This window comes from Pseudopodoces humilis, chromosome 7 (genome assembly GCF_049639895.1).
Source record: "Pseudopodoces humilis isolate 2021_Gansu_Grassland_sample_001 chromosome 7, ASM4963989v1, whole genome shotgun sequence".
Lineage (NCBI taxonomy): Eukaryota > Metazoa > Chordata > Aves > Passeriformes > Paridae > Pseudopodoces > Pseudopodoces humilis.
Window position 1 is genome coordinate 30,423,977 of NC_142206.1, and position 26,178 is coordinate 30,450,154.

General features: G+C 38.3%; 1 protein-coding gene across 3 annotated transcripts in view; it reads right to left on the reverse strand.

Moving 5' to 3' along the window:
* The window catches only part of PALS1 (protein associated with LIN7 1, MAGUK p55 family member), a 55,743-nt gene extending 39,327 nt beyond the window's left edge, over window positions 1-16,416 (reverse strand). Inside the window, exons 1-2 of one of the 3 annotated variants that reach the window (XM_014249874.2) lie at window positions 16,288-16,393; window positions 7,517-7,597 (exon numbers count right to left, since the gene is read on the reverse strand). The gene's annotated coding sequence lies outside the window, so the exon portion shown is untranslated. Of the gene's footprint in view, window positions 1-5,700; window positions 5,747-7,516; window positions 7,598-16,287 lie in introns of those variants that run through there. The other 2 variants (XM_005520352.3, XM_088057320.1) reach the window with 2 other exon arrangements.
* Between the last annotated feature and the right edge of the window lie 9,762 nt (window positions 16,417-26,178).

Sequence of the window (26,178 nt, forward strand, 5' to 3'; positions counted from 1 at the left end):
GAAACTTAAAAGTCAGGCCACATTGAAAAGGCACAGAAAAATATTTCATGTGAAGTACTACCAAAATTTCACTACAGGATATGAAAATCAAATGTTCTGTAAATAACCTACATTACTAGAGTTCATAATAAAAACGCAAAAGAAAACTTCACAAGGCTATAAAGACATAACATTAGAGACTCTCTGTATCTTATAAAAACATTCTCTTTCTTTCCTGTTAAATATAAGTGGACTCTTGGGCCTAATGTTAGCAATCTGTTACACAAACCAAAATAAAATCCTGACAGGAACAAACTCACTTCTGCAAAGTGAATTCAAGTACCTAATCGTGACTGCAGAGCTTTCTCACAGAAACATACAACACTACAGCTCGTTAAAGAGTTCAACTCTTCTCCTAAAGAGAAAGTTCAACTCTTCCTAAATCAAAGAGACCATTCAGTTTCTCAAACTTCGTTAAAGCACGTGGGTTTTTTATTTAAAAAACATTAGAAATTTGTGATAAACTCACAGGAATGTAAGGCTCCTTTCTACATGAAGGGTGGCAAAGTTTTTTAGAATGTAATGGTGCAATAATCCTGTCCAGAAAACTGTTATCACTTGAGCTGTTGAACTAAGATATTAAACATGACTGTGGAAGCCAAAGAAAAACATTGGCAAGCTAAGTGACGCAAGTCCCTCCTCAGAACTCTCAAATCATGTTAAGGAACAAAAATTCAACAAATTCAAAAAACAATTAAAAAAAAATCAGCTACTTAGGAAAGTGCAATTAGCAGAAACCTTTCTTTGTCTAAGATCACAGAGTTAATCTTTTAGTGCAATGAACTTCCAACACATAATTTCAACTTAAGGAAGTACTTCTCAATTCTTACACTAATCATACTGAAGATGACTCCTCAAACAGTAGTGTTATAAACTTTGTTTAAAATGTTTCCCTTCTTCAGTAGCATCTTTAAAGCCATTTTCCTCAGCTAATTTTTAAGTTGAAAGCTGAATAATGAATGTTGTTTTTCACTAAAAAAAAAAATTCTCAGTCATCTTTAATATTCTCTGCCAGTGAAATGTATGTTAACCTGTACTTTACACTTGCTTATAATAACATATATATTATATATAATAACATATACACAATTACTTATTAAAAAAACAAAAACAACAAATCAACACCCCCAAAACCAAACATACATTTTGCCACATTGTTAGAATGTTCAAAAGTGTCTGACAGCTAAAACTGGTTCCATAAACTCATATTACCTACTACGACCCACTGAAGTAAAGAAAATGTTAACAGCAAGAGAAAATGGAAATCACAAACCATCAGTCAGTTGACTTAGTTTTATGTTCAAGTTCAAAGTTCACTGATTTGTCCTCACTTTATCTTTCATGAATTTTCACTTTGTCACCTGAAACAAGTTTCTCAATAGACAAGTAGAAGAGAAGTAAGTTATTAGGACATCACTTTTAACTGAAGTTAAATGGGTGCAAGATAAGAAAACTTCTCAAGATTTCCACCTGGTGCTAATGTCAGATCTCAGCAATTGAGATAGTTTTAAAAGGAAAATGTGAAGAGAGTTAAGAATGCTTTCAACTGATGAATGCAGGATATTTTTGCATTTCACCACCCAATAAATTATATGTATTATACAAAAGGGCAGTAAATATTAAGAATACATTCAAAAGTTATTGAGCAATATCTAGAAGAATCTATCACACACCCAACCCCTTAAACAAATACCTAAAGATTAAGTCTGTACAAGTTACACATTCCAGTGATGCAAACACATATATGCCCTACACCAACATACCTGATAAATCTCTCTACATAAAATATCACATTTTATTACCCCAATAGTTATAACCTGGCCATCAGGCACTTCTGAATCAGAAAGAACTCGGTGTCCCAAAATAATCCCAAAGACATAGACTGTAAACTCATTTATAGCCACTTGAAGTAAGAGTGTCTTCACTAAGCATTCCAGAACCACCAGAGCATAGACTCCTTTGGAACACACATATTAGAAAACTGAAGCTTCATAAGAACACCAATGCCATCCAACTGAACACAAACTACTATTAAATTCAAAACTCTAGAGCCAAATTTCCCTAATTAAGCTCATGTGAGAGTGTTAGTAACATATCCGTCAGTTCATCTCTGGGTTAAAGAATAAAGTCTTCAGTAAATTAGTCTTTAACTGTTTTATGATACTAATACTTTGAATTAAAAGAACTGTAACATTCTGGGCATAAGGTACTTCTTTCTTAAACTCATGCTTACATAATTGTAAAAATGTCATCTTTTGAGTCAAAGTATTAATTTGTAAACCCTTCAGCAAAATGACAATCCTGGATGCTGCCTTTGTGCTGAGACCATATAGACAGGTGACTTCCTCTAGAGATGGAGACAAATCAGCAACCTAACACTAGTCAAGGTACAAGACTGCACTCAGCACTATGCTACTGAAACATGCTGGAAAACAGTGTTACATTTACCAAGTCAGCCTGAGAAAGACCGATTACTAAAACGTGCCATAAATGATGGCATTCACCATCAATAACAGTCAGGACAGCTTGAAATATTCTCAGCACTTTTGACACAAAATTGTCAGCCTTGCCCTGTTGCAAAACCAAGTGTCAAGACAACAATTGCTGCTCCAGACTACTACCAGAAGCCGCACAGAATATAAATGCTAAAGAGGACCCATGCTGTTTTATCCTGAGAAAAAATAGAGGAAAGGAATGAAAATGCAGAGGATGAAAACTGGGAGGAAAAAAAGGGGAGAGCCTAGAGCTAAATAATATAAGGAGAAGTCCATTCTTGAGAAACCAGCGTAATTATCCATTCTAACAATTATCAAAACAAAAGCAAATTCGAAGTACTCTTAAATTTCCTGCCTATATAAAAGGCAGAATCCAGGGTCCAAGGGCAAGGCTAAGATGACACAACAGACAGCAAGAACACTAACTGGATATAGGGCTCAGGGCCAGTATCAGCATTTCTGTATACTGCTTGGGAAGCTGCCACTGTCTTTACACAAAGTTTTTCAGATCAAAGAGGTCAGCCATATGGTAACAGTAAAGAGTGAAGGTTATGGTCCACCAGAAGAGATAAACTATGTTTTTTTCTCTATGACAGGGGAGTAGAAAGCAAGCAAGCATATTTTCTGATATATGAAATGTGATGAAAAGTAAACTGAAAGAGTTATGTATGTAGAAATTATAGCCACCCAGTGCGGTGCATCTACCTTGTAAGCAAAAGAAAAATGCAGCAAAATTAGAACACAAAACACCAAATATCACTGTGAAGCACCAGAGCCATAACCACAGAACACTCTTAGGCCCACACTGCAGTTATCCTAAGAGACAGGCAGGTTTATCCTGACCCCAGCCATGGCATCTGACAGGCTGCAAGTACTCTAGTTGCTCATGTATGTACATTTGTCACACTAAAGTTCGCAAATATTTGGTCCTTCTCTTGCCTAGCAATTTGAAGAGCTTTGATCAACTAAGAAGACTACAGTTTCCTAAACATACTTTTTTCAAGATTTCACAGCAGTAAATTCTCACAATGCACTGGAGCAGCACAGCTGAAAAACTTCAAGGTGCAGCAATACACCCCACCCATCCCTCATCAAGTGGGTATATCCATGTTTTAGAGCAATCAATTTACATCCTCTGTTTTCCTCTAACAGCTTTCCCACTTGAACTTAAGATATGATTCTGCAAGATGGAGACATCCTCTACCTTATATCACAATGCACTTTACCACTTATTGTCATACTGGCTTAGGCATGACTAGAGCTCTCCAAAAGCCAGCTCACCAGAATAAAGTGGCAAAAAACAAACCAAAGAGAAAGATACCTACCATTCTGAGTAGCAAAAAGCTCTGAGATCGTCTGTATATAAAACAGTGGTCTCTCCATTACCAAAATGACTGCAATTTTGATGAGTTACTGATTTTTTCAAAGCTAAATTGTTTCAAACTTGTAGAGTAGACCATTCACCCAGAATAGGTTTTGCTCATCTGCTTAAAAGAATCAGTAAGATCTAAAGACCAGTGGTGTAAATTAGACAGACACGACATGATTTACACATTAAACAAAAAAATACATGAACAGATGTACAGATAAGGAACCACCTACAGGAGTTAAGTTATGCATTTTTAATTAAAAGGCTACTTGACAAAAGAGCAAAAAAGTGGTTTGCTTACAAAAATCATTAAGATTTTAAGGGCAGTGCACAAAATGAACCAAATAGTTGCATGAACTGGAAAAGACATGCAGATACAAGAATATAATTTTAGTCAAGCTATCACACAGCAATAGCAGCTAAATAGTATTATGAGGGCAATGTTGCTGGCTCCCTTCATCCCCCAGGTCAAGGGGAGGCATGTCAGGAACTCATTAAATTCTTTTCACCACAGAGCCAAGAGTATAATGAAGAGGACTGCCATGACCACAGGTCAATTAAAAACAGTCTTTTAGCACAATTTTCAAAGGACCACTCAGTATAATGCCTTTAAAAAAACCAAACTATTTTACATTTGCAATAGAAATATTTTATCAATATTTCAATTAAGCAGTAAGAAACTGAGAAACTCTGCATAACACCAAAGCCTGCAGATACAAGTTTAGAGGACTAAAATCAAATGAATGAATGAAATGATGAAGTTCTTGGGTCCAGCACAAACAGCAGTGGCCTAAAATTAATAAACCATGATAAATTTAATTTCTGTCTCTTCTGTGCTAACTAGGCTCTCCAAGTTCTTGACAACTTATTAGCTCAGCCACCTGCATTTTAATCACAAGTAAAGAGAAGAGGGCTCTCAGAAAAAAGATTGCCCCCTCCCTGGCATTCCAATGCATTGGGCAGTATGGCTCTGTAGGGCCCTGGCCAGGTGACAGGTTTTGTCTGGGCATTAACCTTGAACTCCTTTATTCACTAGAACATGCGACTGTTGTTTCTACAGACACCAAAGAGTCTAATTATGAAGCACTGAATATGGTCTTTCAGGCAAAGTCTGGTAGACTGAAAATACTTTTAGCAAAGAATTTTAACTGAGATCTGAAATACCATATACATATATATATAATGACATATTAGGCAAGTAAAATCAGTTTGGGAAATACTTTTTCATAGTGCCAGAATTAACAGTAGATAGTTTTGTATTTTCCATCTGTCATTAGTACAAAAGCAAATCTTTGTAGTTTAGAGCTCCTCATGAGAGGTTAGCAGAAATGTGAGGCAGTATTAGTTTTCTAAGAAGTCAAATAGGTTAGCCCAACCTTTAACCCACCAGATACACTGTGAACAGCACCAGTCCCTTACTTGAAAGCAGCTCCTCTCGTATTGTCCTAACACCTCACAGACAGAGGTTTTTCACTAACAGCTCTGCATATTACTTTCTTCTTCAGCACCCCTTCTGAGCACTTGTTACATGCACTTTGTGTGATACTAGGAAACAAAAGCAAGGTTGTAAGATTACCCTTTATAGTTTTGCACAGTAAGAACACAGGTTCTTGCCCTATGGAAGTGTTTAATACTGAGAATTTTTCAGAGGTGGGAGTACCCAACAGACCAAAAACACCCAGATACTTTTTCTGAAAAAGACAGGAACACTAAGGTGACCAGACCATTCTGTCTGGAATCAATCAGAGCATATAGAGTAATAGCCACTTTTTCAAATAACATCAGAAAAATACTGACCTCCTGAATAAGGGCTACAACACGGTTCACATGGCAATTAATCAGAAGGGCAGGTACTGATCTCTTCTCTGGTCACCAGTGAAGAACCCAAGGGAATGGCATGAAGCTGTGTTAGGGGAGGTTTAGGTTGAATATCAGGAAAAGGTTCTTCACTCCAAAGGTGAAGCACTGGAACAGGCTCCCCTGGGATGTGGTCACAGCAGTAAACATGACAGAGTTCTAGAAGCATTTGGAGAATGCTCTTGACACATGGTGTGACTCTTGGGGAGACCTGCACAGGGCCAGGAGCTGGACTTCACAGCCCCTGTGGGTCCCTTCCAAATCAGCTTTAATTTATGATATATCAGAATCTATGATTCTATGCTGGGAACAACCAACTAGCAATTCTGGTCACTGGCTTTAATCCCCTGTGCTAAATCAACCAACAGTGTGAGACAAATCAGAGCAGGTATATTCTGATTTTCAGAGATGAAATTTCTACACTTTATTGTTACATTTTAGCATCTGCTACTAAGGAAACAGGAACTAATTTTGGGATGTACATTACCTGTTACTAATTATTTCTGTTTTGTCACTTCATCCGCTTACACAGTTTAGGTTGGGCTACAAATCCATTTGAAAATTTCACAACAATCAATGCAGCAGCCATTGATGATTATCAGTGGAAAAACCAGACTAATTAGACAGGAAACCAAATATTTACAATAATGAGTTCAATTTTTTTCAAGTCAAGTCTGTGATTTTTGCTTCAAAGCTGAAGAAACTTATAACATTTGAAATAAAATCAATGATTCTATCCTTATGACATATCTGCTTACCAGAGACATTCTATTAATAATATCCCACTTAATTTAAATATTTGAGTGTAGTTGAAGTTCTTTGGTCCCTAGAGACTGCAAATCATCTCAGCAATGCAGGCAGAGAATTTTATTCAAGCACTACCAAGGCTACGATGCCTGCCACAACAAAATTAATTTTTGAAAAGCAGAAATAATAAAGCAAAAATAGAAAGGTTTAGGTATCGCATGGTTTGGCAAGTTTTAGGTATCCCACAGGTGGTCCATCACTTCCAGGCATTTTGAAACTTGAACCAAAAGCTTCACATGCCTTTTTCCAATTGACCAATTTGCTGGAAGAGACTTGTCTGAGATGTATTTTCTACCTGAAGCCAGCTCACATTTTATATTAAAAAACTCTTTAGTCAGATTTACCTAGAGAACTTCCGACAGAATTGGCATTCATAACCTTTTTGTTCTTGATGAATTCTAAATTTATGAAAAGAAATAGAAATTTCCATATATTTATTTATCATTTACAGATTAAAAATATGTTGAGTTAGAGAAAAAAAAATCATGTTACAAATTGGTATTGAAATCAGAATCTATTATTTGAGGTCAGTGAGATTTATGAATACCTTCATGCTCCACTAACTCAAATCATTCTAAGTATGCACCTATACTCTTTCAAGTCCAGTTCTGGAATTCTGAATACAAACAAGGGGCATTTATTAGAGAACTTAAAAGTTTTAGCAAGCTAAACCCATAAACGTGCTTTTAAAACTTTCTTACTACTCTAAGCTTTAGACCACCCATTCACACAGCTCCCATGCACAACATTCCAGTCTTAAGAGTAACAGGTCTTACACTTTTTACCACTGTCTGTATCTGGCTTTTGGATCTGTACAACCTGTGGTTCTGTATACTAAACTGATGCAGTGCATTTCTGCATGTTTCACCTGCTAAACAAAAATGTTCAAAAATATACCTATGTATATGTATGAATATACTAAAAATAACAATATATGCATCTGTGATACCTGAAATGGTGTAATGGTCAGCAATAATATGCTACTTAGGGATTTCTCAAAGTAAAAGTCACAAGTTCAACATGGAATTTGCTGTGAAGAGATCATAAATAAGGTCAATTACTATTTCTCCCTGAAAAATAAAGAGAAAATAAATAAAGAGAAATATAAATAAATAAAATAAATAAAGAGAAAAATAGTCTTTTCCAAATAAAGAGAAAAAAAGTCTTCATACGAGGCTGAACTACAAGAACAGCGAGCTTAAATTAAAGATGCTGATAGAAAAGCTCTAGCAAATCTTGTTGTAGCAGATTAAGTTACTATCCTCAGCTGTAGATTGCTCCCATCAGAAGTCACTGAACCCAAAAGTAGAATTGTCAGGAGGGCACAGGTGCTGCCACCTCAGGCACTTCATTGCTAAGACTGGCATTGCAGGCTGGTTCAGATAGCACACCATGAGCCATAAGGACTGAACAGGCAAATTCTGCAAATGAACTAGAGCAGAGGAGCTGAGCGGGAAAAGGTAAAAAACTGACATCATAAAATCTAAGATTTCCCAGCACTGCAGCTGCAATCTAAATTTCTTCTAAAGCAGAAGGAATTGGCTGTGCCAATCATCACAAATCCATCCAAGAATAAAAACCACAATCAAACCAGAAAGCGTCAGAAGCATAGTGTGAACTGTTAAATAATTTGCAATTAAGTTTAACAGGCACTGATTAATCATGTTAAGTACTTTAAAGGCTGAATATTCAATTTCAAATTAGCTTTAAGAAATCAAGAATGGAAGATTTGTACGGCATTTAATTATCACAGGAAGTCCCAACTATGTAAGTTTCAGGGAGCACTAACACACATAGTATCAAATGAACAGCATTAAATATCTTTCTAAGACTTGACAAGAGTATGCACTTAAGAGGGAACACAAACCAGCCTACATTTACTACCCAACCATTTAGGTATGCAGCTGCATTCATTAAATATTTGTATAGAAAAGGCTTCAAAAATATTGACATAAGGAGAAACTGTACGAAGTTCTCATTGACAGAGGTCAAAAACTGACTTAGGGGATAAAGTATATATAAATTCAAGTGTGCAACTCAAGTTAATTTTTAAAAAACATATATGCAAATATTTAATACTTTCCTACTACAGAAGGCTTCATAAAGTACATCATAAGCAGACCTAACTTAATTTCTGCAGATCATCCCATCTCAACTTTAACTGAGGTATTTAACTTCTAAAACTGCTTCCTCAAACAAGTACATCATACAAATTCCAAGTGCAGCATCATAGAGATGAATTTATAACAGAGAGCCCTACTACTGATCAAAACTGAGTGATCAACACAGAATCATAAATGACATTTTAGTAGAAAGGAGTCCACAGTTATGCCATTATTATATTGTTGGAGTATTGTTTTGTTAATATTATTGAGTTATTCCAGCTCTTCAGTCCCCTCCTTTTTGAAACCAAACTTCAAAAAAAGCTGCTCTTTACAACCTTGTAGCCCAGTGCAGCATAGCATCTAGCTGAGATAACCTACCACATTTTTATAGGACAAATTTCAGTAAATGCATCCCAAGGAAAGGTAGGAATTGACAAAGTAAATGTCACTTGTCCTTCCTCACAAAAGAGAGAAGTGATGTGATCCAACACACAGCTTTTCCCATCTTCCCTATTCAGACAGAATAAATGGAGAGACTCATGTTTGAAGCTCTGCAGGAGGAAAGAATGCAAGACGAACAAAGGGCCAAAAAAGCATGGTCAGAAATACAAGTCCACATTAAATCAGGAAAGATCTACTGAAAAACAATATACCATGACTCTTCAAAATTGATCCTAAAACTAATCCCTAATAGCAATAAATGTACTAGATTAAATAAAATAGACACAAAAAAATAACATTTAACCTAAAAATTACTTCATAAGCTAATAAGCCAAAACCAGCTCTTCATGGCTGCTTCAAAATATATTGTTAGATGCTGGTTTTTTTTTTCAGTCGAGAAAAAAATAGCACTGCATTGCACTTTGTTTTGACTTCTCCTTACTTCAAAATTAACAAAAGCCTAATGAAATGAATGACCTACAAAATATGCAAAAATAACCAGACTTTAGCTGAATGCCTTTTGCCTGCTATCTTAAAGTCATCCTCGGTATTTTTTCTTTTGGGAGGAAGTACAAGTGACATTTACTTTTTCAATTCCCAGCTTTTATTGGGATATACTTTCAGTCCTTACTATTTACAACTTGCTTGATGAGCTAATGAAAGAAGAAATCTAAGTAGGCTGAAAAGCAGAGAAGTGTCTACCTGACTGCAGAATCCTCAAATTGCCACTCTCCTCTTTCCACTGAAGTCAAGTAAGTTGCTTCTTCAGAGTTCTAGCTAGCCTTCACTATATCAGCTTGAAGAAACACACGTCACCAGAAGGTGGTTGATGACAATAGTTAAAATAGTTAAAAATAATCATTGAAAATCGTTAAAAATAGTTAAAATCTTGAGAGAAGATCACAACACACACTAAGTTAATATTCTCTGAACAGGAAATTATTCAATTAATAATTCCATTGAAAGAGTCTACAAATCTAACAATAACTTAGGCTCAAATGGATTTTTAGTGCTGTTTATACTTTTAAAAATATAAATATGTGAAACAGACTATTCCATTTGTCAAAAACAAAACCGATGCTGTGGGGCTCGCAAGTCATTTTAGTCAGTCAGCCCAGGAGGACAATGTTGAGCTGATCAGCTTTTACCTCACTTTACACTAAGACACTGTGCTAATTCCTTCCTGTAAGTAATTAGGTTACTAATTTAGAATATATCTTGATTACTGAAACAAAATTAAATGGTAAGAGCTTGTTTTATGTTGGTTTTAACTCTTGTACAACAACAATCACCACCTTTAAATACATACAGCCATTTCCATTTTAAACCAATTTCCTTCTCTCCTGCATTTGAGGACTTTTAAAACCATTCAAACAAAATGTAAATGTCATTGCATAGTGGCACTAAGCTATTCCATCACCACTTGATCCTACAGGAACTGAGTCTGTGAAAACACGTGATGTACACTAATGCTACACTGTCCCAGTAAGAGAGGACTAAGTTTCTCTGCTGACATCACACAGCCTTTCAGACATCAGGAAGAAGAGATTTGTTCTCTGAAAACAATGATATACATTTGTAAAGATGTATAATCAATGTGATACAAACCTATGCAATCCAAACCCTCACCTGCTTCAAATCTTGATGCTTGACCCAAAGGCTTGAATTTTGCTTTTAGAGACGAGAGAACATTTAGAAACTAAGACATACCAGAGGAATTAGCAACATGCTCTCTTAGTCAATACAAGGCTTGCAGTTTTCTACAAAGCACAGTGCAGTTATCTGTAACACAGTTTTTCTATAAAAGCAACTTTAATTATCTTAGCCAAGGTACACTGAATTAACCTATAATTAATCTCACTTAAGTTTTATTAACAGTAGCTGGCAAGTAAATGGCAATTCGATAAAACAAGACAAATAAGGGTGATCACAAGCTCTCAACCACAACATTGCAGGAGCATTGCATGATCTGATACTAAGGTGAGGCCTTAGCTTTATACACAAAGACATCATATTCTTAAGAAAAAGTTGCCATGGTAACTGTGATACTAAAGAATTTAACTCAGTACCACAAACACCATGCAGACAAACTTGCTTCCCTCTCTGGTTTTCTCCTCTGCCACACTAAAAAACAGTTTCTAAATAAGTGATTAACAGTGAAGGCATTACCAAAGCATACCACCTTCACTGACCTTAACTGTAAAGATCACCTCAGTTAAGCAAACACTTGGGTTTACACTTGAATATTCAGGTGAGAGCTGACCCTGATAATCTCTCTCTGCCACCCAAACCAAAATTTGGCTCCAGAAAACCTCAAAAGCTAAGTAATTTCTCTCAATAGTGCTTTTACCATGACATCACACCAGTTATATTTTATCCACCTTCAAATAAAATCTTCAAAGTTTCGTTCCTCTTTAATATACATTTCATTAAACACAGGTCACTCCCACGACATCACACAGCTAGCAGCTCACATATTCTTCACAATATACTGTTAAAATGAGAAATTACTCTTTCAGGCACTAGCATACATTGTCCTCCTTTGAGCTCACACATTTATACTCTGAATTCCACTCAACACTACTGGTAGCTAAATGAACACTCTTCCAGCTTCTCCTTCATGACTTTAAAAATATACACTTATCCTTGGAAACAGACTCGGAATGCATACCAGCCACCTCCCAGCACCATCACCAGGTCAAAGAGCAGATGCTGAGGTTGTACTGGCACATCCCAGTTATCAAAGGTTTATGGTTTTACTGAGTTCAGCTTTCTAGAGAGCTTGAAGAAACCACTGAACAACTTCAAACAAGACAATTCACACTGACTATTCAGTTGATGTATGTACACAGGCTGATTTAGACGCTAACATACTACTACCACACTTGAGTGTTCCAAATACCATTTTTAAAGGACCACTTAACTGTCCTATCACTTTTAATATATCCTTGCCAGGAATCATTCCTGGGTTTGAACTGCTTTTCACCAAAAAAACTCTCACATTTAAGAGTCTTCTGAATTATCTGTTACGGCCAAATAACCAAGCATAACCTAAAATAGTTTCCCCATAAGTTGTGCCCTGATACAAGAATGAAAATTATGGTTTGGTTTCTATCTTCTATTTCTTAAGAAAAGCTATATTTTCCCAGAATTTCTATTTAACAGCCACTCTTTTGTTAGACCTCTGCAGGACATGAGGAGTCTACACTAATAAATCATATCAAATTCAGACACTAAAGACCATGAGCTGTATTGTCACACATATCAATAGTCTTTTCTCTAACCATATAATTGAAATTTTAAAAATACAACACTAGAGACAAAATCAAGTATTAAAAATGTTCAAACAAAACCTATTAGCAATTTCTTGTTAATTATTTTTTCTTTAGAAAACAATTATGGTCAACCAGAACAGATACATGATGCAATAGGCAAATCTTTTAAGGAGACACAAGGCACAGACCAGACCTATTATAACAGATAATAACCACAGGTATGTTGAAACAATTACATTTATGTATCTAATTATTTGGTGTCTTAGAAGAAAGCAGAATTAGATCCACAAGGGAACCCAAATGCCATGCCACCTACTAGACTCCACAACCCACAGATAAACAACCAAGACCTGTTCTAAAATGAAAAGGACATGTTACAGGTACTGCTCAAGTACCTAATATTCAACCTGAGTAGGAACTGGCTGAGTCAGATAAGAATAAAGATCAGAGATTTAAGTCTTCAAAATTTTACACCATGGTAGGGAAAGAAAAAAAACATCTCCAAGAAAAAACCCTTTCCTTTACTTTTTCAACACTTTGTCTGTAAGAAGGGAAGGAGACCTGAATCCATGTAATTGTTTCGTAATTGATTAAGCCAGTCCCTGGGCTACGCATTCACTCCCTTCCCAAGTGACTCTTACTCCTCAAGAATGAAACCAAAACACCCACTGGTCAAGCAGTTAAGACTTTCCTTTTGGGAACTGGTAGCTCCCCTAAAGAGCAAAAAGATTTGAACCCAAATCTTGATATACTGGGTAGGTACTTAAACCATTTCCATATCTTTAAAGAAATGCAACATCACATCCTTTTTCTGCCAAAAGAGAAGTGCGCAAGATTAGGTCTTTCTTCATGGAATTGGGGCATTCCTTTTTGAAGTGTACATTACTGATGGTACCTCTATTTGCTTTCTAATTTAACTGATGCAAGCTTTGAGAGTTACAGCATTTTTTTCTTCCCACACAGCTATGTGTTAGTGTGCAATTATACACCCCAGCATTATAAAATAAGTCTTTACCAAAAGACATAAACAGACCCGTTAAAAAAAAAGAACAAACCCCAAAAGGTTACTCCAAAATAGTCTGAGATATAAACTTAATTAGTTATAATTTCATCTTTCTTCTGCTTCATACTTTAGCCTGAGCTACACTTAAGACATTTTGTCTAGCTTGTCTAGCTGTATTGGGAGTGCAGGAAAGAGGATGTGTACATAAAACACCCCTGTTGTCAGAACTGCTATACTGAAGAAAGCTCCAAGGTAGATAACTACACTAGAAGAGCAATTCTGCCAGCAGACCTGATTTTAAACCACCACTTAAATTGTTTCCACTGAGTTTTCTATCACGGACATATTGCAAATCTTTTCAAATACACAAATGCCTCTCTTTGCCCATTAATAAAAGGAAGACAATAGAGCAGTATTTAATTAATATTTACAAAAAGGCTTGACGTTTTCAAATGCACGACCAAGGCAGTAATCAGTCTTCAAAATACCATGATGTCGAACATTTCTGCAACAGTGCCTAATAAAGTACTTTAAACATGTCAGCTGCTAAACATTTAAAAATTTTAAACATAGCTCATGAATACAAATACAAATCCTGTTATCTAGGAAGTAGCACACTTTGAAATTTTAGTCTTCAGCATTCTAAAAGCCCAACACTGTAAAAGGAATACACTTCAAAGCACAAATTGGGAAAAAAAAACAGTAGCTGAGACAGATTGTTAAAACTGTTAGTATCTGATGTTAAGATCCAATCTTTGAAGAGACATCATAATAGAATTTGCATCTAAAAATGCCATAGGTTTTTTAAAAGCCTGCAACTTTTAAGTATAGCAGATTGTAATTAAAACAGCAAATGAAGTATTAGGAAAATGTAATAATTTTATTACAACAAATCTAATTCTTTTATTATAAACAAGGGACAATAAATGGATGCACATGGGCTTCAGACTACATTAAGTTTTCTGTGTCTATAACTCTTGGTATGAATCCCAAACTCTGCATTGCATTTTTAATGTCTATATCACATCCTGCTGTGGTACTGAAAGATGCCTGTCACCCCTCAGAGGTCATAAGTAACTCCTGCAGATTCCTAAGCCAGATAAATCAGTCTACTGAAGAAATATTTTGAGGCACATTTCTAAGTTCAGAACTTTTGAGAAGAAATTTAATAAATAAGGAAAATTACAGTCTTTACCATCAGCTAATTCTATACAGAAAAAAATCACCATTCATTGTTATTCCACACATTGCAAGGCAATATGACACACACTGGAAGAATGTAAACTCTGAAAAAAAAAACCTTAAGAAAGAGTTCAGTGGTCATGGACTAACATTTAAATCTCTATTACTTTATTAACAATAATGATAATTAAATGTAACATTCCACAACACCGCTTCAAAATGCCGTAATATTTCTGACACCTTGTTAAAAGTGTCTACAATTTTAACCATTAGCTAAGCTTTTAATAGCTAAAATACTGGATTTTTTTCTTTTTAAGCACACCATGTTGGAAAAGAGTTTATATGTGTATAATTCAGCCAGACTGAAGTGTTTGGCATCTGGATTTATAGTAACAGCTCTAATATGATCATAAGAAAATAATATGTACTGTGAAAATTTGGACAACAGATTAAAACCAAAAGCTTGCAGACTCAGATGCCTAAAGACAATACAAAGATACTTTATTTTTTTACAAATTCATGAAAAATACTCAATCCTCAAAAAGGCCAGAGAGATCCTTTTAAGGCATAAGAAACTGAACACAGAAGCAGCAAACACATAGATCACCATTAACCACTTGTTAGAAGTCTGACTGCAGCCAGCAATATATCATCACGTATCTAAAATGAAAGTATTTTGCTCTATTAAGTGAGCTATGGATATAGTCTATGCCTAAATAATTCCAATAGAGGCTTCATTTTTAAAAGGAAATACCCTCACAGCACTAATTTATATTTATCCCTTTTAATAATCCCCATGAAGCTATATATATTCCTCAGTAAGGTCAAATGCAAGTTAATTTAATTTTCTCACGCGGTTTGTCTCACCAAGCTCACAATCACCGCGTTCTTTGTTGCCTGGCTGTAGCGTCCCTCTCTCCCACCACACAGCCTCGATCCCTCCTCTAGGAAAGCAGCAGCACCGCAAGAGCATTACCACTCCAGCTTTCGGAAAAAGGAGCCGCTCCAACCGGGATGTGCGCTAACTACTGCTGACTGTAAAATACACTGTAAGTCGCTCATGTTCAACCTGCTTTAACTTAGCCCCGCAAAGCTTCATAAACCAATGCGAAGCGAAAACTTCACGGAGGAATCATTTCCAAACACAGAGCTGCCAGCGCATCAGAAGTGGACGGGAGGGGGGACTGAAGTTTCTCCCCGCCTTGTTTAAACACGTACACAGCCCACTACAAGTAGGCAGAGAGAGCACACAGCCAAGTGCAGGAGGTTTTCTTACACCTTCTGGGCCTAAGCTCCCGGGAGGCACCCCAAGAGAGGGCGGGAGGGAAGCCGCAGGAGCCGCTCTCGGGAGGCCCCCCGTGCTCCCGGCAGCGCCGCCGGCACCTGTAGCCGCCACGGCCGGGGCCGCCCCGCCCGGCCGGGACCCGCGGCCAGGGTACAGCCCGGGCCACCGCCAGCGGGGTGCGGGGACCGGCGCCGAACCCCGAGATCCGCCGCCCCCGGTTCTGCCCCGCCGTCCTGCCCGGCTTCGGCCCGGCTCTGTCCCACCGTCCCCAGCCCGGCTCTGCCCCGCCGTCCCGCCCGGCCTCGGCCCGGCCGGACCCCCGGGGCCTGCGCGGGCGCCGTGGCCGCGGGGGAGGCTCCGGCCAGCCGAGACTCGCGGCTCCGCGCCGGAACCTGTTGCTCGCACGCCGGACAAAGGCGCTTCGCTCACCGTCCGTCTCTTGCTGCCGCTGACACGCTCCGGCCCGGCCGCCGGCTGGAAGTCCGAGTCTCCGGCGTCCCGCGGCGTCCCCGCGCCCAGCCCGCGGAGCCTCCCGGCCCCGGCCCCCGCAGCGCTGCGCAGCCGCCCCCCAGCCCGGCCCGGCCCGGCCCCGCGCCCGCCCCAGCGCCACCGCCCCGCCCCGCCGCGCAGGCGCGGGGCCGCCCCACGGCCGCCCCAGTCGGGCGGGCGGCGCGGCGCTGCCCCCGGCGGCGGCATCGGTGGTCGGGGCAGGCGGGATGGCGTTGCCATCAGGTGCAGTGGATGCGTGGGACGTGGCACTGCTTCTGTGTTTCCTTCCTCGCAGAATCACGAAACCCAGTAGGTTGGAGAAGACTTCTGAGGTCATCGAGTCCAACCTATGACCGAACACCACCTTGCACTGAGTGCCACGGCCAGTGTTCTCTTAGCGCCTCCAGGGACGGTGACTCCACCGCTTCCCTGGCAGCCCATTTCAGTCCTCTCCCATCTCGGGGCTTTCTGGGCGGCCCCGAGCGGGACCAGCACAGGAGCCTGTGCCCCGAGCAGACCTGGCTCGCCCGCCTGGCCACTCGCTCCTTCCTCCTCTCCCAACTCCAGCTGCCGCCCCCGCCCGGGGCAGTTCGGCTGTGGCCTGGGCGCACCAGGCCGCTGCAGCCCCTTCCTCCTCCACCCTCTTTAGCATCCCCCCGTTCGCCTGCTGCTGCCGCCGCATCCTCAGCCCAAGCTTGAATGCCCCAGTCAGGCTGGAGCCTGTGTTGAGAAAAAAGTATTTAATCTCATCGAGAGTCCACTCTGGGAGGCTGAGGCACAGAAGGCGCCCATACCACGCTGTCTGGAAGAATGAAGAAAACAGGAGGTTACGGGTAGTTTTACCGGGTTGTTTATATCCATGGATGTGTTTTTCAGGTACAGGGAAACGTATTTTCAGTGTGCTACAGTCTGAGTTGAAACTGCACTCACTTCCCTGTTTTTTCAGGCTAGCCTGCCTAGATCGTTGCTCAAGGCATTAGAAGAAATGTTCTGTGTAACTTGTCTAGTAAAAAAAGGCCCTCTAAGATAACTAAGAATAGTTATTAATAAAAGAGATACCTGCTTTAGTCCATCTCTCCTTGCTTCAGTTTAACCATATATAAATCTGTGTCATTTAAACTCTATCACTCCTCACAGTGAAATCCACACTTTCTATAAAGATAACCTATATGTAATGTTTTCTTTTGGATCTGTTCTAAACACTGAGACACAAAGATTAATTTTATAAGTCCCAAGATAACATTCTTACGGCTTTTCTTATTGTGTGAAAAGGCTTAAGACACTGAGGTATGTCCTGCCAAGTTACCTGCAGAGTAAAGTCTGAAAGCCTTTTACCTTTTTACATTGTGGCTCAAACTCCCCAGGGCAGCAATGTCTTGTAAGTGCATTTAACATCTATTTCTGTTGTGACCAATAATGAGGGGCTTTGCATCAAGTGAACATGACTGGAGCACTGCAGGAAATACAGATGTTAGTGGACTGCAGAACTATTTACTTAGGAAATAAAAAAGAGAGGAAAACCATGACACTGGTAATTAGTGGCTGAGCAGCACCAAGCATGGTTCTTCTCACCTTCATATGAACAGGGCTCATGAAAGTTCACATGAACCATTTTTTTACAAAGCACACGCACAAAGGACCTAAGAACCAAAGTGTGTTTTCAAAGAACCAAAGTGTGTTTTCAAAGTGTGATACTTGCCTAGAAGATATGACTGCAAAAAGTAGGTAGGTTCATCAGTTATCTGCTTACTGTTTATCTTTTCTACATCCAAGGTTGGATGGTCAGACAAAAAAGGTCACAAATTCTGCTTACAGTTTCCTTCAGCTGATAGCATTTGTACTTCCTTTCCACAGAAAATCTCATTGCCTCCAATTTGCATGGCCCAGTAGCCAGTTTTTAAAGCAGGAGAAGGGAATTTTCTTCAATATGGTGTGTAATTTGTCATAAAATAAAGGAGGATTCTTATCAGTTCTAGAATTTCCATTTCCCTCCTTATTGTCTTGTACCTGTAGCTGAAATTTTATTTTTTTGCCAGAAGGGGTTACTAGACAGATTAAGACTGAGCTTGGGGTATCTCTTGGATATGTCTGCTTAAAGATCTGTTTCTTTCTTTGATAACCAATCTCCTCTCTCTGGCTTTCAGAAACCCTAATATTAGCCTGTGCCCAGCTGGCAAATCCATTCAAATGGTACTCGAATGAGGCATGCTTGGCTAATTCTATCCAACAGATTAAAACACTGTCCGACCAAGAAGTTGTCATACCTGAAAACAATTCACAATTGAGCACAGGATCAGCAGCAGTATTGGTAAAGACCCAGATAACCTCTCTGTTTTGAGTGGCTTCAATAGACAGCTCTTTTGGTTCGTTTTGCCTTCTGGGTGCTGTTTGGTGGTATGCTGAGAACACAAAAATTACTCTCAAAAAATAAACATTTTAGCTTGAATTTAACAAAATCTTCAAATTAAAAAGAAAAGATACAGAGAAAGAGGGTGAATGGGAAGATGAGGAATGACAATGGTATGATGATTGGGAAGATCAAAGCTTTTAATCTTCCTTTGTTATTTCTTAGCTGATTAATCTTTCATATGAGGATCTACAAAGACAGCTTTTAAAGGAAATGAGAAAATTACTTACCAAAGTAGTATAAAGCTTTCTGTTCCATCTCCTGTTCAAAGTTTTCACTTATTATCTTTAAGTAGAAAGCAACTGAAGAGAAATACCCAAGTGATACCTTTTGTGAGCTTAGATCTTTGAACATTTTAATTTTAGACAACATTTTTTCTATGTTTTTACTATCTGGGGTTATGGAAACATTAAAGCATGCTTGCAGCTGCAGAACCAATATATTTAGGCAACTTTATTTATTATAGATCTTTCTTTTTAAGATTTGTGCATTCATTCCACAGACGAATATTTTTTAACAAAGAAAATGTTCATCTTTGATGAATTGAATTTGACATGAATTAGTGTCACTGTTTGCCAGCAGGGTGCAGATATAATTGTGATCAATCTGTCTGATTGCAATCAATAGAAAAGAGAAAAACTAACTTCTGACTCAAGCTGAGGAACCAGCCTAATATAGAACAAAATGTTTTCTTTGAAACCATTGCCCTCTGGAGGGGAAATGAAAAATCACCAAAGGATCAGGTAAAAATTCCTTTTTATGTAATTTTTAGCTAAATTTATGCTTTACAGTCTGAACAGTTCTACAACCAGGTGCAAAAAAGCAATGCTGTCAGAAGAGCCGCACTGGCCACAGTGCTTATGTCAGTGGGTTGGAGAAGTAATCCCCATCTGTCTGCCCCATAACTCTCCTCCCCTTTATCTCTAAACTCTTTATCTCTAAACTCACCGAGCATCAGTTCTACAGCAGATGTACTTTCTCTTCTAACTCCATCTTGGATCCCTTCCAAGCTGGTGTCATCCCGCTTTATTTGCCAAAATATTTTTTATGCAATCCCTAAAGCATTCTTGTCTGCCTGATGCCAGACTCTGTATTCCATTCTCTTTCTTGACCTTTCTGCTGTTTGTTTGTTTGGTTAGTTCTTTTATTATCATGATTACCCTTTTCCTTTTGATCTTTTATTCTTGCACAGCTTTGAGAAATTGTGTACTCTTCTTTTTATCTCTCTGCTTTCATGTCTGACATCTATTGAAATAGACTTTTTTCCTCCTGTCTCTGAGAACTTGACAGGGATTTTTCCCTTGGCCTTCAGATATTGATAGCTTATATCTTGGATAATCACATTTAAATGTCACCTGTAACTGAATATGAATGAAAGTGAGCTCCTGCCTGCTCAGACTTTGTCTATATATTCTCCCTCTGTTGCTGGGGAAATGACAGCATCTCTCAGTGAACTTTCCAGTCTGATTTACAGCAATCTGATATCTCCTTACTACAAATCTGATGATTGTTTTAACTCTTAAATAGACACATGCCCCAGCCATCTGAAAGAATTTAACAGCTAGTTAAATGTCCACATGTAGGGCTAGTTCACATGTAGGGCTAGTTGTGTTTAGTATCTAATGATTTGAAGAACAGTGCAAAACACAAAAGTCCACAAGACAAATTCTGCATTAAGCACAGAAAAATAAAATAAAATAAAAAAAAAATTCTTGGTCTCTATAATCCAACAACAGAAACCCCAAATTTTGACATTAATACAGGAATCCAGTTTAATTTCAACATTTTTCATTGTTCAGGACAACAAATACCAAGGATTCAAATGCATTTATGTTTTTCTCCTTAATAGCATCTAGAACTTTTGCTTATTTCCTATTCAATAACTTCATTCAACGTTCACTTTCATTTGGGTAGCCAAAACATCTTACTCTCTGGTTTCTAGTGTCCTCTGCCACTCCTTATAACCCTTCAGATAAAAAATTGTACAACTCCAAGTAAGGTCATAATAGTTATGAGTAGGGTCATAAACACAGCAGAAGTTCAGCTGCAGAAAAAGGTTAATCTCCAGAAGAGACACCTCAAGTCTGGGAGTACTACTTATCTCTCAGTGGGGGGTTTTAAGCCCAGAAATAGGAATGGTTCCTGGAAGATGGGTGCCCCAAATAAAAGCTGGAAGTGAGGTTGTTAGTGTAACGGTTTGGGGCACTATTTTTAATCCAGAAAAAAAACCAACAGGTAATAAAAATTGTCCTTCTACTGTTTTCCCCTACTAAGGTGTATTCAAATTAGTGGTTATCTGTCTCTTTGTATCTTTTTGCTGATTCTTGTCTTTCCTCTATGTGTGAAGAAATAACAACCTATGAAATAGCTCAGGGATCTGTGAGAAAATAGGGGCAGAACTAACAAAAAGAACCAACAGAAGTTTCAACAGTTCATACCACCTAAGGAAAATACTTGGGTGGTAAATCCTATTGAAATAAGACATTTGTGGATTTTAGATTCTTTCCTGAAAGGCAGCATAGTTGTAGTAATTATGTTAAAGACAAGACCTTCCTATCTGATCATGCTGCAGTATAAGGCTTGAGCTTTATATATTTATCACCCAAAAGTGTGACACTACAGTTCACATATTCTATAAACCTGATATGCAATCAATCTTTCTCTTGAATGCAAACTAGATGTACAGTAAGACAGCTGTAAGATACTGTAAAATATACATCATAATTCTCCTTGTTCCCTTCTTCTAAGTTTTCACTGAAATAATCTTGAATGCTATGCTTTATGAGTCTTTTTTAGTATAGACTTTCAGTTTGTGCATCCCACTGTGATAACTCTCCCCTCCCTTAATTACTGACACAAGATTTGTGGCTAATCTGTGCTGTACGTTTAACAACATGGATGTCTGAATATGGCATGAGGCAGAATCACTTTCAAAATTGTTCTTTTTAAAACCTTTGCTTGAATACTCATCTGTTTTTCCAGCTTTCTTTCAGCAGATTTTGAACAACATCTGCCAGATTTTAAACATTAACTGCCAGCCAGCATGTCTGTTGTTCCCCAGCATTTGAATTGTTGCCCAAAATCTGCTTTATTTGGATCCCTAATTCTGTAAATTTTATTTTAAATATTCTGAAACTGAGACCAACTTTTTCTTTTTTTTTTCTTTGAGAACCATGCTCAGAAAAATCCTTCTTATGTCATTTCATCACATGCTATAAAGCTGGAGTTCACGGCACAGAGGAAATTCAGGTATGGCATCCAGTCCCTTTGTAGAAGTCCATACTGATCCCAATATAATGTCTTCCTTATGAGATGCCAATAGATTTTGTTTACCACATCAATCAATGGAGGCATAGCTGCTAGATCTGTGATATTGAATTATGGAGGATAGCACCATGATATGCTTGTCATATGTTACAGCATATGTGTCATATACCATAAGCAAAGCTGTTCTACTTAATACCTTTAAGAAAGCAGTAGCAGCTATACAATCATCTTTAAGGAAGGAAAAAGTTGTTTTGACACTAACTTTGACTCATTTCCACATAGTTGTGTGGAGCTGTATGGATGATATTCATTAGCCTTGGATAAATCTATAAAGTGCAGTGCCAATTCCATACCGTTCCCATGAATCTGCATCTTGCCAGAAAGTTGCAAAAAATTGCTTTGGAATATACTGCATGAATATTGCTCTATTTTGCAATATTTCCTAAAGAGCATAGTCAAAACCATTATGCTTGGTAGCTCTGCTGCTTGCAGGACCTTCAATGACTGTCATTCTCCCAGCAGTAATTTTTCTTTCACGGGAGCTGATAGGCTGTATTGGCTTGGTGAGCCAGCACCGCATACCAGTCTACTGAATCAGCTCGGTATAAGACTGTTTTGGTATGTAACCCAGCAAGCATCCATGCTGAGTTATTTTTCTTTGCTCCAGGCACAGCAATTAAGAGGTATTTTTTACTGCATTTGTAATGCAGGCAATTCGTCCTTCTTCCCACTGTTGTAGTCCGGGAAACACAGTACTCTGACGTTGTTTATTCTTTGCAGTGTTGCCTGAGAGCATTTTAGATGGGATTCCAGTTAACTGAGGCTGAATAGTAGCTTCATTTGCATGGGGCAGCAGTCCTTTGCCACACCCTGCCTCTTCAGGGTCTGTCAGAGTGACAGTTTCGGTCAGCACAGGATATTCTCGGTGATCCTGGTTTCTGCTATTAAAGGACTCTATCTACCTGTTCAGTCAGTCAGGAGAAACACAATGCTCAAAAGTAGATATTCTGGTTTTGCTTTGCCAAATTAATGACTTCAGAACAAATGCTATGAGCTTTGTGGTCACCTTTGTCTCATTTGCCACAGCAGAAAATAAGTACTTGTGGAAGTATTTAGTTAATTCTTCAGTCCTGGTTCCTCAGCTTATCTTCGATTATGGCAAGCTTGTAACTGGGGGCAAATACATTTGCTTAACAACAATTCAGCTCTCAGAATTCGAAAGAGTTTATCTCATTAATGTAATTTCTCATGAGAGCAATCATTCTTTGCTTGGCATCTGATCCCTATATTTTGATGGATTTAAATTTTTTCCTTAGGATAAGGTTATTTCTGATGGCCTTGTTGTTTGCATCCAGACAGGTTGTTTGAAAGCAAATAAATGTATTATTGTAGGTAGTATGCAATGCTTCTCCAGACATGGTATTTAGCTTATGAGGGAGGTATTCCTAAATAAATCTTAAATTTATTGCATTCTATTAGTTAGTGTATGCAGCATATCTTGGTATGAAATCATTCATAGCTATTACCTCTGTGTTAGCAAAATGATAATTTCTGATTAATATAAACAGTTTTATATAATAATATTCTGAATCCATATAATGACCTGCATTGTACAATTTTCATCTCCTTCACTTTCTAATATGTAGGTTTAGTGTAAAGACTGATGGTAAGCATCTGCACCCAGTCTGTGCATTGATGAGTATGAAAATACTGTTACTGATCTGTATTTTTGCAGCATTTTGAATTTGTTCTTGTAGCATAGAGCAGCCCTTCATAAATTTTGTGATCATCCAAGTACTTACTTGAGCAGAAGTACCTCGAGCAGAAAATATGCTATTACAATCATTTTATTTGGGACCACCATGTCAGTAAGTGCTACATTGCTCTGTTGAGAAACAAAATCTATAATTTATTTTTTTTTCCCCCCATGGAAAATAATGTTGGCATTTCCAGTTATACTGAATGTTATGTCACTCTCCTTCACAGTATGGGTGCTATCTAGAATTTGAATTTGCCACTAGTTTCTTACAACATTGTGGACTGGAGTCTGATTACATGTGAGCTGACCTCAAAGAGTATTAAGTTAATTTATATTCTCAAGGAACATTATATTGGTATTTGTCTCTTCAGATATTGTGAATTATGCATGTCCTCTGTGCTCATTTGGAGGAAAGCATTGTGAGTCTCCCATCTCCTATGCTTTGCTCTGCTTGTGCAGAACTTTTGCTTCAAAACTACAGGAGCATACTGCTCATGCTGTGAGCTACACAGAGGTGTCCCAATGACAGGTAGCAAGGGTTGCAGCAGTTTAGTGTGCTCAGATGCTAAATGATCCATAATGCAGCAAGAATGTTCTGTCAAAAAAAATCTTCATTCTTCATTCTTCAAAAAAATTCCAGTAGGATAGTAATGTTTGTAGCATCTAGATAATAGTAAGAGTAACAACAATACCAAATCCTGATATAATGGTTCTCATTAGTGTGTTGGATTTTCAAGAGACGTCTGTCTATCCTCAGTCTGCAAATGAAGAAGCTGAGGAAGAAAAGGAGGAGTGATTTGCCCATACTTATAGAAGTTCAGTGGCAGAAACAGAACCTGTGTTACTAGGATTTTGTGCTCACTATGTGATATTTCTCTCTGTCATTTGTCCCCCTGCAACTTTTTTCTGAAAGTTGGTTGAATGAGAAGAATGAAAGTGTAAGACACAGGTTAATTCAAGTGCCTATTTCTTTGTCTTCTGCTGCAATCTACAAGTCCTCTCCCTAAATACTGGTTTCAGTTACTAAACAAATGTAGATTCAACTGCAAAAGAACCAAATTTATTGGTGCTTGTGCTTGTTGTGAACTAATACAGAGGAATACACAGTTTGTATTTCAGGAATACTTAATTGTACTGTATTAAGAGGTTATGAATGGAATTGAAGTCTGCAGTGGAATTTTTTCGTCCATGTGTACATTTTTTTCTTTGTTTCAACTGCATCTGATATCCAGGATGCTCTGCTATATTCTTTTATTTTCTTACTAGAAACTTTCATCTGGGTTATTACTTAAAGCGGTCTGCCTGACTTACTGCCACTCTTTTGATTTCCTGAGAAGGAACGCAGTAAACATCAGAAAACAGCACAATAAAGTAGAAAATGAAAGACAAAAAGAAGCACAAGGAGTCAAAAGAGCAAATAGGACAGATAAGATTAACATGGACCAAGAATCAAAAAGGAATAAAGATTGACCAGCAGTTGAGCTCCCTTTTGGGGAAGTTTACTTGAATTTTTGCTCTGTATTCCAAACTCTGCCCTTCCCCCAGTCTCTCCCCTGCTAATCTCCTTCAGTCACTTCTACAAGATATCTCACCTACTCAACTCACAGCAGAACTCATTGTTAGCCTTTGCAGAACACCTGTGAAGTGTGAATCTATTGGCAATGAGGACATAGGAAAATTTGTTCTAAAGAAACTCTGAAGCTTCAGCTTCTCTTATCTATTATTAAATCAGGAGTAGCAACAGGGAAGTGAGTAAATATCAGAAAAACTGTCGTACCTGAAGTTTAATTTTTTCCACTTTTTTTCTTCAGTGTATTTGACCTAAAAAAAGCAGAACAAAGGATTATGCCATTGCCAACGAACTCAGGAATAAGCCTTACCCTAGTAGTGTCATTATGATCAATATGAAACAGGTGCTATTTTAATCTCTTTTCTGTCTGCAGTAGAAACATGTATTGGCAAATGATGTAGTAAGCCTTGTTTTCAGGTGCAGGCACACTTGAGATATTTGAATGTTATGGACTGCACTTATTTATATGGCAAATCTGAACACAGCACACATCAATGTGCTTGTTCTTTGCTGCTGTGCAGATGCTCATGTAAGAGAGAGTTTTCATTTCCTTCTGCCATCTAACTTTTGCTTGCCTAGTTTGTGCAACACCACCGACAAAAAATCTGCTGCTTTTCTGCACAAGCCAGGGTGCATATGGCAGTGCAGGAGGTACAGAAAAGACAGATTTCTGGTGCCAGGACATACTGCTGGTTTTGGGCAGAAAGGAAACATTGAGTCTGCCTCGCACTAATTCCTTCACATACTGGGAGTCTAAATGGAAGCTATCTGTGTGCAGATCCTTCAGCACTCATGGAGACCATTTGCGCTTCTGTCACTGAATATTCA